Source organism: Symphalangus syndactylus, chromosome 11 (assembly GCF_028878055.3).
Source record: "Symphalangus syndactylus isolate Jambi chromosome 11, NHGRI_mSymSyn1-v2.1_pri, whole genome shotgun sequence".
In the NCBI taxonomy this organism is placed as follows: domain Eukaryota; kingdom Metazoa; phylum Chordata; class Mammalia; order Primates; family Hylobatidae; genus Symphalangus; species Symphalangus syndactylus.
In genome coordinates, this window is record NC_072433.2 from 80,655,783 (window position 1) to 80,668,038 (window position 12,256).

The 12,256-nt window shown below is 40.1% G+C and overlaps 1 long non-coding RNA gene across 1 annotated transcript in view; it reads right to left on the bottom strand.

Annotated features, from left to right (window-relative positions):
• Positions 1–9,034: 9,034 nt before the first annotated feature.
• Positions 9,035–12,256, bottom strand: part of LOC134731798 (uncharacterized) — a 35,412-nt gene continuing 32,190 nt past the window's right edge. Inside the window, exon 2 of the long non-coding RNA XR_010114386.1 lies at positions 9,035–10,138. This is a non-coding gene — a long non-coding RNA (uncharacterized lncRNA). The remainder of the gene's footprint in view (positions 10,139–12,256) is intronic.

The following is a 12,256-nucleotide window of genomic DNA, read 5'->3' on the forward strand; positions in this document are numbered from 1 at the left end:
AGTATTCCTTTTATTCCATAGTTCTGCAAAATGCTGTGTTGCTTATCAAGTTTTAAAATAACTGCTTCCGTGTCCACATTTTGGCAGCCACAAACTGTGGCGTGACTAGAACTTTGCTCATGTTACTTTGGATTCACAGGCTGTATCTAAATGCAGCCTCTGAATTGGAGTGCTGCATGCTGAATCTAGCCAAGTTGGTTGCAGAGACCTTCATCAAATGTTAAGATATCAAAATGATGCAATTATTAAAGCCTTTTTAAATCTACAGACCCAGGCATAGTCTAGGTCAAGTCCCAACATATGCTACAGAATGACAGAAGATATTTGGAGGCTGATGTGACTCCTGGAGTTAGTAACAGATAACCCTAATTGGAGGGTGGCAGGGAGTAGATGTCTTAAAAATCAGCCCTGACCTAATCACACATAGGGTTACCAGAGAAGTTACCTAAAGATAATTATCTCTGGCCCATTTATAATCCTCTCTACAAGGGAAAGACACCAGAGAAAAAAATAGGTACACCAATAGGACCATGTAATGAGTAATTTGCACCCATAAATTTGAAGACTAAGTGAGGAAATTTCTAGAAAACAATAACTTACCAAAACATGCTCAAGGTGTTTACAACCCAAGTGGTACTGTAACCATAAAAGCCACTGAAGTAGAGTTTTAAATCTTCCCACAAAGAAAACAATGGGTCCAGATAATTTTACAGGCAATTTCTAAAACCTTTTAGGGCACAACTAATTTCAGTCTTATACAAACCCTTCCAGAGTATAAGAAATACAAGAAAGAGAGGACAGTAAATTTTATGTTATTTTATAAATTCTCCATACCAAAATCAAGGGCAATATGAGAAAGGAAAATTATTAACCAATCTCATTCATGTGCATAGATTCAAAAATCCCAAACAAAACATTAGTAAACTCAATTCAGCATTGTATACGAAATACACTATCATTCAATATTCAGTGTCATTATGTTAAGTGAAATAAGTCAGACACAGAAAGACAAATACTGTATTATCTCACTCATGTAGAATGTAATGAAATTGATCTCATAGAAGTGGAGAGTTGAATATTAGTTACTAAAACCTAGGAAGGGTTGTGGGGAGGGAGAAACGGAGATAGGTTGGTCAACAGTTACAAAGTTATAGTTAGATAGGAGGAATAAGTTCTAGTATTCCATGGCAAGCAAGGTGACTGTAGTTCACAAGAACATATGGGATGTTTCAAAATACAGTCATGCATCTCTTAAAGATGAGGATACATTCTGAGAAATGCACTGTAGGCAATTTTGTCCTTGTGCCAACATCATAGCGTGTACTTACACAAATCTAGATGGTATATCTATTACACACCTAGGCAAGATGGTATAGCCTGTTGCTCCTAGCCTACAAACATGTACAGCATGTTAATGTACTGAATACTTTAGGTAATTATAATGCATGGTAAGTATTTGTGTATCTAAACATATGAAAACATAGAAAAAGCACAGTAAAAATATAGTATGGGACAACCATCATGCACGTGGTGTAGTCATTGATTAAAATGTTGTTATGCAGCACATGACTATAGCTAAAAGAGAGGGCTTTGAATGTTCTCACTAAGAAGAAATGATAAATATTTGAGGTGATGGATATGCTAATTATCCTAATCTGATCATTATACATTGTATACATATATCAAGATATCATACTATGTACCATGAATATGTACAATTATTATATATCAATTAAAAATAAATAAATAAAGTTTTAAAAAAGAATTCAAAGCTGAGTCTTGTGGTTTCAGCTCTGACACATGAGGAGCTTAAAGTTGTTGCTCCCACCCTCACAAGGAAAAGCTGGACAAAATGAAAAATCAAAAACTTGTCTTAAATCTATCAGATAAATGAAGTTGCAAAGGCAAACTGCGACCCCAAAATTTGGAGAGAGTCATATCCAGAAACATATAGCAACCAGGATCTACAAGATCTGCTTAACTAGAGCATAAGTTGCTGAAGCCATAACCTACATGAACAATTAAATCGTAATTCTGACAATTGCTGAAGACTAAGGGTAAACTAAAATGGGAGTGAAAAACCCCTGGGACCCCAGATTTTTCTGAACTTTCCCTTCAGGAAAATCATTACCTCAGTAACCTGTAAAAGTTTATCTATTCCTAGAGATGCATGAAGAGATTTAACTCAATAACTATCATAGACAGCATGACAAAGCTGCCAATGTTTCCAAAACGGGCTTTTATATAAAACAATCATAGAACTGATATTGTAGGATTTTTGGTTTTCTTGCTTTGACTTTTTCTATGTCTATAAAAAGCAACATGTTTTCAAATGTCGTAGGTAATTTCCTTGGCACCTTTTGACATCAGCCATTGTCTCTTCTAATTCCCTATGTTCTATCTGTTTTCAAAATTTGCACTTATCATTTATCTCTCTATTGTTTTCTCTGAAATGTGTACTAAGATGTATAGTCTCCAAAACCAGATGAGTCAAAAGATGTCCCTCTATCATTAAACACAGTGCATTGCACTCTATTTTTCTTTAGTTACGGGGTATTCTATAAGAAAATGCTTAAATCAATTATGCTTCATTATATACACTAAAAACAGCTTTCTCTTTTAAGCTGCTACACACTTTGGTGATAAGATGTTGGTTTTTTACTGGTATTATTCTTGAACACACATCTCTGAATGAAACCGTGAATTTCACCTTTTTTACTTTTCTCAATTGGTTCCCCAAATATAACAAACTCAGTTAATTTCTAGTTGCTAGAAGGTCTGGAACTTGAGAAACCAAGTGCTGCTATTTCATTTCTTGTGCTTCTCTGAAAAGCCTAAGGTTTAAAAATATAATAACAACCTTGGCTAATGGAAGCTGTCCTTTGACTCAAACATCTATTTCAGCACTTAAGATTAACAGGCATCATATTTATATACTTAGGATGTACACTCCTAAATTAGGAAAAAACTATACCCTATGGTGTGGATTCAAATTAGATATTCAAATTAGTAGTTTTATAGTTTTGCATACTTTACCATGTATAATTTTAAGTGACATAAATATGTTTAAATGGTTGTGTTTGAAGGTTAAGCTACCACATTAAAATTTCTTTATTTTTCATGTTCTCATAATAATCAACTGATTCTAATTTTACTCAGTGTATTAACCTAAAAACATTCTGATTTTTCTTTGCCTTAATATTTTAGTGATTCTTACCCCCACGATGCTTTTATAAATGGGTATACGCAAAGGTCACACCATTTTATGGAGGGCTTGTGATTTATTTTTAAAATAGAGAAAGACTAGACAGGAAGGATAAAAAGTAAAAAGTTGGGGTCAGGGAAACATCTTTAATTGTAACAACATGATCAGAGCTGTAATGCTATCGTTTTGGGTTTCTAGCTATCACTACCTGCTTGTCCTTGTGGTCATGTTCTGATTTGTTCCCACAACATATTGTTGGAAAATTAGCTATCCCTAAGGAGACTTGGATCTGAGAACTATGTCTCTGAACATTGATAATCACCTCTGCTAATTATTAAGGCAGTGTATTCGTTTTCTATGGCTGCTATAACAAATTACCAGAAATGTAGTGTCTTAACACAGATTTATTATGTTATGTTTCCGGAAGGCAGAAGTTCAAAATGAGATTCACTGGTTAAAATCAGTGTGCCAGTAGGGCTGTGTTCCTTCTAGAGGCTGCAGAGGAGAATTTGTTTCCTTGCCTTTTCCAGCTCCTAGAAGCCACCCACACTTTCTTTGGTTCATGATCCCCCCTCTCCATCTTCAAAGCCAGGAATGTCAGGCCAAGTTCTTCTCATGTTGCCATTTCTCTGGTTCTTTCTTCCAACCCCCACTTGCACTTTCAAGAATATATGTGATGACAGTGGCCCACCTAGAACAACACAGGATAATCTTTCTATCTGAGGTCAGTTGGTTAGCAACATTAATTCCATCTGAAATTCTAACTCCCCTTTGCCATTGCCTCAGTCCATTTCAGGCTCCTATTACAAGAAACCTTAGACCTGTAATTTATAAACAATAAGAAATTTATTGTTCATAGTTCTGGAGGCTGGAAAGTCCAAGGTCAAGGCCACAGCAGCTTCAGTGTCTGGTGAGGGCTGGTTTCTCATAGATGGCACTTTCCATGTGACCTCATATGATCTCACATGATGGAAGGGGTAAACAGGCCCCTTCAAGCCTCTTTTATAAGGGTATTAGTCCCATTCTTGAGGGTGGAGTTCTTATTACCTAATCATCTGTCTAATGTCCCCCACCCTCAATACCGTCACCTTGGAAGTTAGCTTTCAACATATGAATTTTGAAGAGACACCAGCATTCAGACCATAGCAGCCATGTAACCTAACATGCAGGTTTTTGGATTAGGACATGGACATCTTTGGGGAGCCATTATTCTGCCTACCACAAGCAGTAAACAATTACCTAGCATTATTTTCACAACATCAGCTGTGATGCTCCCTGGAAAGCAATGTACATCCCATGGGACACCTGACTCTGGCAACCCTCTTAACCGTTAACAATTGGCACAGAAATATGTGCCCCTGAGGAGAGGCATCCTCCCTGCCACTGCAACACTTTTGCCATGGAGCTGCCCCATGATGCTGACTCACATGAGAAGTTGGGGGTATCATGAAAGTCTGAAAACCAGAGCAGAGGATCTTCAGGAAGAGCAAGAGCTCAGTACCCGTGCCTCCCATTTTCAGAAGCTACCTGGAAACTAGTGACTCTCCCATAGATAATATCTAAAATCCCACTGTACTCATTAGTGTAAAGACAAAGCAAACGTAAGAGGTTTTTCCCTAACAATAAGATAGAAGTTTAGATCTCTCTGACAAAACAGTGCACCCAATCTCAGCTGATGGGAAAATTCTGATCACAGTACCGTTCATCAGCCCAGACTCTTGCCAAGCTGATGTTGCTACATCATCATTGTCCTCATCTGCTTGGTTAAAGTGGGGTTGCCTCCAAATCTGTTACCACCCCACAGGAATAATAAACAGAGGAAGTTTATAGTGAACAATTTCTTTTTCAGTAAATGAGGCAGTGGTTGCACAAATCACTTCCCTTTATACTCAAGACTTCATCACATGGACACACCCAGCTGTAAGACAGACAGAGAAACATAGTCTCTAGCTAGGCAGCCATGTGTACTGGAAGAAGGGAAGACAGGATTTAGGTAACAGCCAACACTGCATCACACACCATTCCTAAGATTTAGCAAAATTACCTGAAGTACTGAGTTTCTTATTACTATACATACTGAGTTGCCCAGGGTTTGTTATTTTACTTGTAGTGGTCTGCACTGCCATTCCTACAAATATCCAAATACCAGTTTATCTGTGTCTTCCTAAAACTCCATAATTAGTTACCTTCCTGACTCGGAAATTGCTCCAGCCTGCCTGGACTTTTTCTCCTATCCAATAAAAGCAAACATTCGCTGAAGTTCAATCCTTGCACAACTTCTCTTCCTACCTGTTCTGTCTCTGAGATCTCATCCATTCTCATTGATTCTTTTATCACCTACTTGAGGGTGAGGTTATTTTTATATCTAAAGAGACCAAGTGAGTGCCTTTAATCTTCACAACATCTTAAGAGAAAGGTAATATTCTCATTTTCCAGCTGAGTCCACTGAGGCTCACAGATGAAGTTGACTACCAAGGACATGTAGGTCCTAAATATCTATAAAATAAAATGATGGAGCTTAAAACATGTCTCTCTACCTTTAGTTTACTAGAGATGATGAAGGTACTCTGGAGAAAAATATACCTCAGAAAACAGGCCAAAAGGAAAAAGATTCTGAGGAAGAACCAATTGGTACCAAGTGACTGGCAAATAGAGAAAAAAAAAAAAGAGAGAGAGAGATGAAAGAATGTCTGTGGCCGGGCGTGGTGGCCCATGCCTGTAATCCCAGCACTTTGGGAGGCCAAGGCAGGCGGATCACTTGAGGTCAGGAGTTGAGACCAGCCTGGCCAACATGGTGAGACCCCATCTCTATTAAAAATACAAAAATTAGCCAGGCATTGGTGGCACGTGCCTGTAATCCCAGATACTCAGGAGGCTGAGGCAGGAGAATCACTTGAATCCGGGAGGCGGAGGTTGCAGTGAGCCGAGATCACACCACTGCCCTCCAGCCTGGGTGACAGAGCGAGACTCTGTCTCAAAGTAAAAAAAAAAGAAAGAAAGAAATGTCTGCAAGTATATTTTCCACTAGATGATTATTCCAGGCCTTCTGAAGAGGAAATAGCAGGTACGGCAGGACACTCTCTTGCTGGATGTGGGTGAGAAGCTGCCGGCACTGCTGGACCCCATCTAAGTGTGTTAAATCTTTAAGAAGCAGACAATGCAGTCAAAGGAAACAGAGAATGCAGGTATGCCTGATGATGCCAGCATCCTTGGTGGACACCTGAAGGGACTGGGAGGAAATGGCAGTTTCCCATTCAGAACTTCCCAGTCAGAACCCATGCTATGGAAGAAAAGGGGTCTAGCAGAAGCGAACAATGGTCTCCAGCAACTCACTAAACCACACTGGCCTTAGGTTCTTTTTTTTTTTTAATTTTATACTTTAAGTTCTAGGGTACATGTGCACAACGTGCAGGTTTGTTACATATGTATACATGTGCCATGTTGGTGTGCTGCACCCATTAACTCGTCATTTACATTAGGTCTATCTCCTAATGCTATTCCCCCACCTCCCCCAACCCCACAACAGGCCCTGGTGTGTGATGTTCCCTGCCATGTGTCCAAGTGTTCTCGTTTTTCAATTCCCACCTATGAGTGAGAACATGCAGTGTTTGGTTTTCTGTCCTTGCAATAGTTTGCTGAGAATGATGGTTTCCAGTTTCATCCATGTCCCTCCAAAGGACATGAACTCATCCATTTTTATGGCTGCATAGTATTCCATGGTGTATATGTGCCATATTTTCTTAATCCAGTCTATCATTGATGGACATTTGGGTTGGTTCCAAGTCTTTGCTATTGTGAGTAGTGCTGCTATAAACATATGTGTGCCTGTGTCTTTATAGCAGCATGATTTATAATCTTTGGGTATATACCCAGTAATGGGATGGCTGGGTCAAATGGTATTTCTAGTTCTAGATCCCTGAGGAATCGCCACACTGTCTTCCACAATGGTTGAAGTAGTTTACAGTCCCACCAACAGTGTAAAAGTGTTCCTATTTCTCCACATCCTCTCCAGCACCTGTTGTTTCCTGACTTTTTAATGATTGCCATTCTAACTGGTGTGAGATGGTATCTCATTGTGGTTTTGATTTGCATTTCTCTGATGGCCAGTGATGATGAGCATTTTTTCATGTGTCTGTTGGCTGCATAAATGTCTTCTTTTGTGAAGTGTCTGTTCTTTACCTCCGAAGACTAAACCAGGAAGAAGTTGAATCTCTGAATAGACCAATAACAGGTTCTGAAATTGAGGCAATAATTCATAGCTTACCAACTAAAAAAGTCCTGGACCAGACAGATTCACAGCCAAATTCTACCAGAGGTACAAAGAGGAGCTGGTCCCATTCCTTCTGAAAGTTTTCCAATCAATAGAAAAAGACGGAATCCTCCCTAACTCATTTTATGAGGCCAGCATCATCCTGATACCAAAGCCTGGCAGAGACACAACAAAAAAAAAGAGAATTTTAGACCAATATCCCTGATGAACATCGATGCAAAAATCCTCAATAAAATACTGACAAACCAAATCCAGCAGCACATCAAAAAGCTTATCCACAATGATCAAGTGGGCTTCATCCCTGGGATGCAAGGCTGGTTCAACATAGGCCTTAGGTTCATGTATGAGGCCAAACATGTACATAGGCTTTGAAGTCCATTGTGCTCTGGGAGTCTGTAGATCTTCAGTCCAAAAGGAGTAGGACTTTTGTCTGAATGCTGGTGTATGATGACTCATGACAAGGGACAAAAATCAGACTCAAAAAGGTTGAGATGCTGATCAAGAGAACAATAGCTGACATGTTGAAGTAGTGGCAGGGCATGAGGGGAAGTAAGGGAATACCTAAATCCAACCACAGCCCAGTAAACTGGTGTGACCTTGAATATCAGAGGGATCATGAACAAAAGACGTAAAAGGAAGAGCAAAACAAGGTGAAGAACAGAATATTGTTTTAAGAATATTGTCAAGATGAATACATCCAATGCTCTTTAGCACCCTAAAATAGACTAAATGCAACTAAACAAAACCACATGGAGGCTGACCCACCTGAGTGCAAGTATCAGCACTGGCTGGAATCTTCTCACTACCACAGATGACCATCCCACCATCAGAGCATCTAGGATATCAAGCACAGCCTCATACCTCTGAATAATGTTCATTTGCCTGCTATTCATCCTTTATTGGGAACCAGCCCCAGAGCCGAGATACTTCTTCCCCAACTTGAGTCCCAGCTCTCCTAGTTTCCTCTCCTTCTCCATCACTCTCACATTCAGATGATGTGAAAACAAGAAGGAAATTTCCTACAGTAAAAGTTACCCAGAAAATGAAATTTTCTCCCTCGTAGGGCAGCCAGCTCCCATATCATTGGAGATGCCCACGGAGGACACTGAGTGGAAGAATGGGCAACCCGTGACAACACAGTGGTGGATACCACTTACTGAGCACAGTCTTCTTGTGTATCACTTAACACACATCAACACTATCTCTCCAAAGCTAGTGCTATTATCTCCATTTTACAGATAAAATCAAAGCTAAAAAAGGTTACTAGCTTTACCTAGCAAGGAAAGCTATCTAGCCTAACAACATGCCCCTGAGAGGCTAGCTCCCAAGCCACAGCTCCTTGCACCCTCACACAAATACACACAGCGGCCTATGGGAGCCCAGGAGAGGCTCTCTCCAGGCTGGCATCATTCCAAAGGTCAAGAATGAGTGCCAATGGCTGTTTAAGCAGCAAGATTATTTTCAATGGAGATGTTACCACAAGAAAGCAAACTCCTATCTAAGGGCTTGCATTTTCACCTTCTGCATGCCTATGGACACCAAAATAAAGCAAACAAGACTTTGTTTTTAACATTTATTTAAAGTCTGCCTGTGCCAGATATTTCATGCACATTTTTCTCATTACTGATTGATAACCCCACAAAGCAACCTGGGCTGAAAGCAGAAGCCACTGCTGAAAATTACCCAGAACACCCCGTGCCTGCCTGCCTGGCCCCAATGCACATGGTGTTTCCACCACTCTGTGCCGCCCGGGAACTACATATGCACCCTTACAGAATTTGTTTTTCAGGAATTTGGAAAATATCAAGGTTGAATCTGCCTCTTTTCTGAGCTCTTCATTTCCCCATCTAAACATTTCCTCTACAGCATCTTTCCTTTCACTGGCCAAAATACGGTCTTGAAATTTATTCTATTAGTCACATGTATTGAGTAAAGTGCTGCATACAGTTATAAAGGAGAGCCCTTAATTTTAAAAGCAGGCAATAGAGTATTTTATCCTTCTCTTGTTTTCAAAGAGCAAAATTTAAATTCCTTTTTTTTTTTTTTTGGCTTTCCTTTAAAAGTGTTGGGTATTTTTTTCCCCACCGCGGCCCCCTGGATTGAAGGAGTTACTCTTTGAAGGCAACAAGCTTGTAGGCTGAGTTAATGATTAGACCCACATCCTTGCCCAAAAGGAAACTAAATCAGAATAAGATCAACCAGAGAAGGCAGAAGAAAATTAATAGGTGGCCAAAAACCTTATAAAAAGAAAACATGGGAAGTTTGCTGCAGAAAGGCAGCCCCTGGCAGCCACTGTCAGAGTGGGAAGAAACATAAAATATCCTGTCCCTCCCCTTTCTTTGTCGAAGTGCTCATTTGTCCTTTCTCCACTATTTCATAAGCATTTACATCAGTTTTCACAGGCTTTCAGCTCCAATTTATACGGTAGCTCCTCAACAACAGAATGAAGACCTCCAATTTCTTCTTCATCCTTCCACAGCAGTCTGTACACAAGGTGGTGTTCAATAAATATTTTCAGGCCAGGCACAGTGGTGATGCACACCTGTAGTCCCAGCTACTTAGGCTGATGCAGGAGGAAACTTGAGCCGAGGAGTTCCAGGCTTCAGTGAGCTATGATCACGCCACTGCAACTCCAGCTAGGGTGGCAGACTGAGACCCTGAATCTAAAAATTCAAAAATAAAAAATAGAGTCAATAAATATTTTGGAACTCAGATATAAGAAGTATGAGTAAAAATCCTTGGATGAAATACACAATTTTTTTTCTTTCTTCTAAAGTCCAGACAGAAAATAACTGTCTGTTGGTTTCAATTCTGAGCTGAGCTTAGCTGAGGGTGCTGACTGCATGGGCCCACTGCATAGGAGGCACTCCAGACCTGGGGGTCCCTCTCAGGTGCTTAAGACCTAGCTCCCACCACCTCCCCCACAAAGAGGCCAACAACAGTGCATGTCTTTTAAGCCTAGAGTGCGTTTCTCAAAGCTGCATATCTTGTCAAAATTGTTTGCCCACATCATTGCAATCTGTGTGCAGGGAAGCCTGAAACAAGTCCGTGTTGGGAAAGCAACAGAAAGTACAAGAGGTTCTGAAATTCATAAGCCTGGGAAAGCAGTGATTCAGAGAGAAGCTGCTCTTCTCGGTTCTTCCAAATTGAAAAGCACTCGAGGCAAAAGAGCAGCTGCTGCCTCTCTGGGCTGGTTGGTATTGACCTTACTTGACCTTTTACCTGCTGTTTGATTTGGGCCTCCAGCTAGACCAGGCAAGTACAGCTGCCCGTTCCTGGCGCCCCCATGACCAAGTTTGCCTTACACATCTCTCCTCCTTCCCACAGGAGTACACCCGGGAAGCCACATGGCAGAGAGACAGCCAGGAAGTCAGGTGAGAGGAGTTGCTTTACCAAAGGGTTAACCCCAAAGCAGTTATCCCAGCCCTACTTCCTTTCTCATTCCACTAATCTGCTTGCTTCTCATCCTTTACATTTTATAGTCTTCAGTTCCAATTACAGTGATTAATAATTAAGTGATTGTTAATTCTTTTCTACCTCCTAGAAGTCATGATAATTTGAACAATGATGATACAATCATAGCCTGAAAGAGAAGATGGGATGAATATCACAGAGTTTTCTTTCCTGTGTAAAAGTGATAGCATCTGCAAAGGGAATGAGTGCTTATTCATGGTCTTAAATCCATAAACATTTTATTTTATTTCAAATTGTTTTTTCTTCCTTATTTCTCAGGTTCCCTCCATATTCTCAAACCACTGGGAGGAGAAAAAAATCAACATTGCCATTGAAGGGTTGTGAGCTTCCTTAGCTCCAGCTATTCAACTTACATATTTACTTGTCAGTAAATTCAAATTCAAATAAGCCTATAGTTACTGGGTAAAAGAAAGTGTGCCCCATCACTCAAAGTACTCATGATGTGTGAAACATTTTAAAGACCAATTGAGCTAATATATGTTTTCGCTTTGACCCAGAGTAAGTTGAGCCAGTCAGTAATGGATGACATGCTTGTTAAGGCCAACCCAAAAGATATGAGTCAAAGAATGTTCTTCTTTGACATTGCTCTTGACTTCTCAGAGTTTGTATAACTAAATCCTTCCTGAAAAACAGTGATTCTGCATGATGTGTATGTATGTACAGCCACGTGATGAGTGCCAAGAATATTCCTATTTTAAAACAGTTCAAAGAACTGGCAACTAGAGAAACTTTCACTAACCATCTCCACCCCACACCAATTACTCTCTTTGTATTCCTTCAAAGTCATTTGAACTACATTATCCTGTTTGTATTGGCTGCTCCATTTTCCCTAACATAAGTTTTATATATACAGCTGGGTTTTAAGCCCCTTTAAGAGGAGCCCTTTCTTTACAGTAGATACTCAACAGACACTTGCGAATATACAAGTGAACAAATGCCTAATTCAGACAAAGTCCCATTTATAAGGACTAATGAAGCTTTCTTTCTCCTACCTACCTCATTCCCTCCTACCAACAGTGTTCTTTGGAATTCCAAGGTTCTGCAAGCCTGGGAGAATGTGTTTGTGCAGACATCCAAGTTCGCTCCAGAGCAGGGATCCAGGCAAGGATCAGGTAAACCTGCAGGGCACCCTCCTTCACCCATCTTCTTGGCATGTTGACTAATTAGTGGTCAGTAACAAATGAATGCCTAGCTTGGATCCCTTTTGTAAATACTCTTACCACTGTGTAAAGCTTGCAGCACTTCGGAACTGACAAATGGATGATGATGTTTGTGAACAAATACATATTGTACTATTAATGATATAA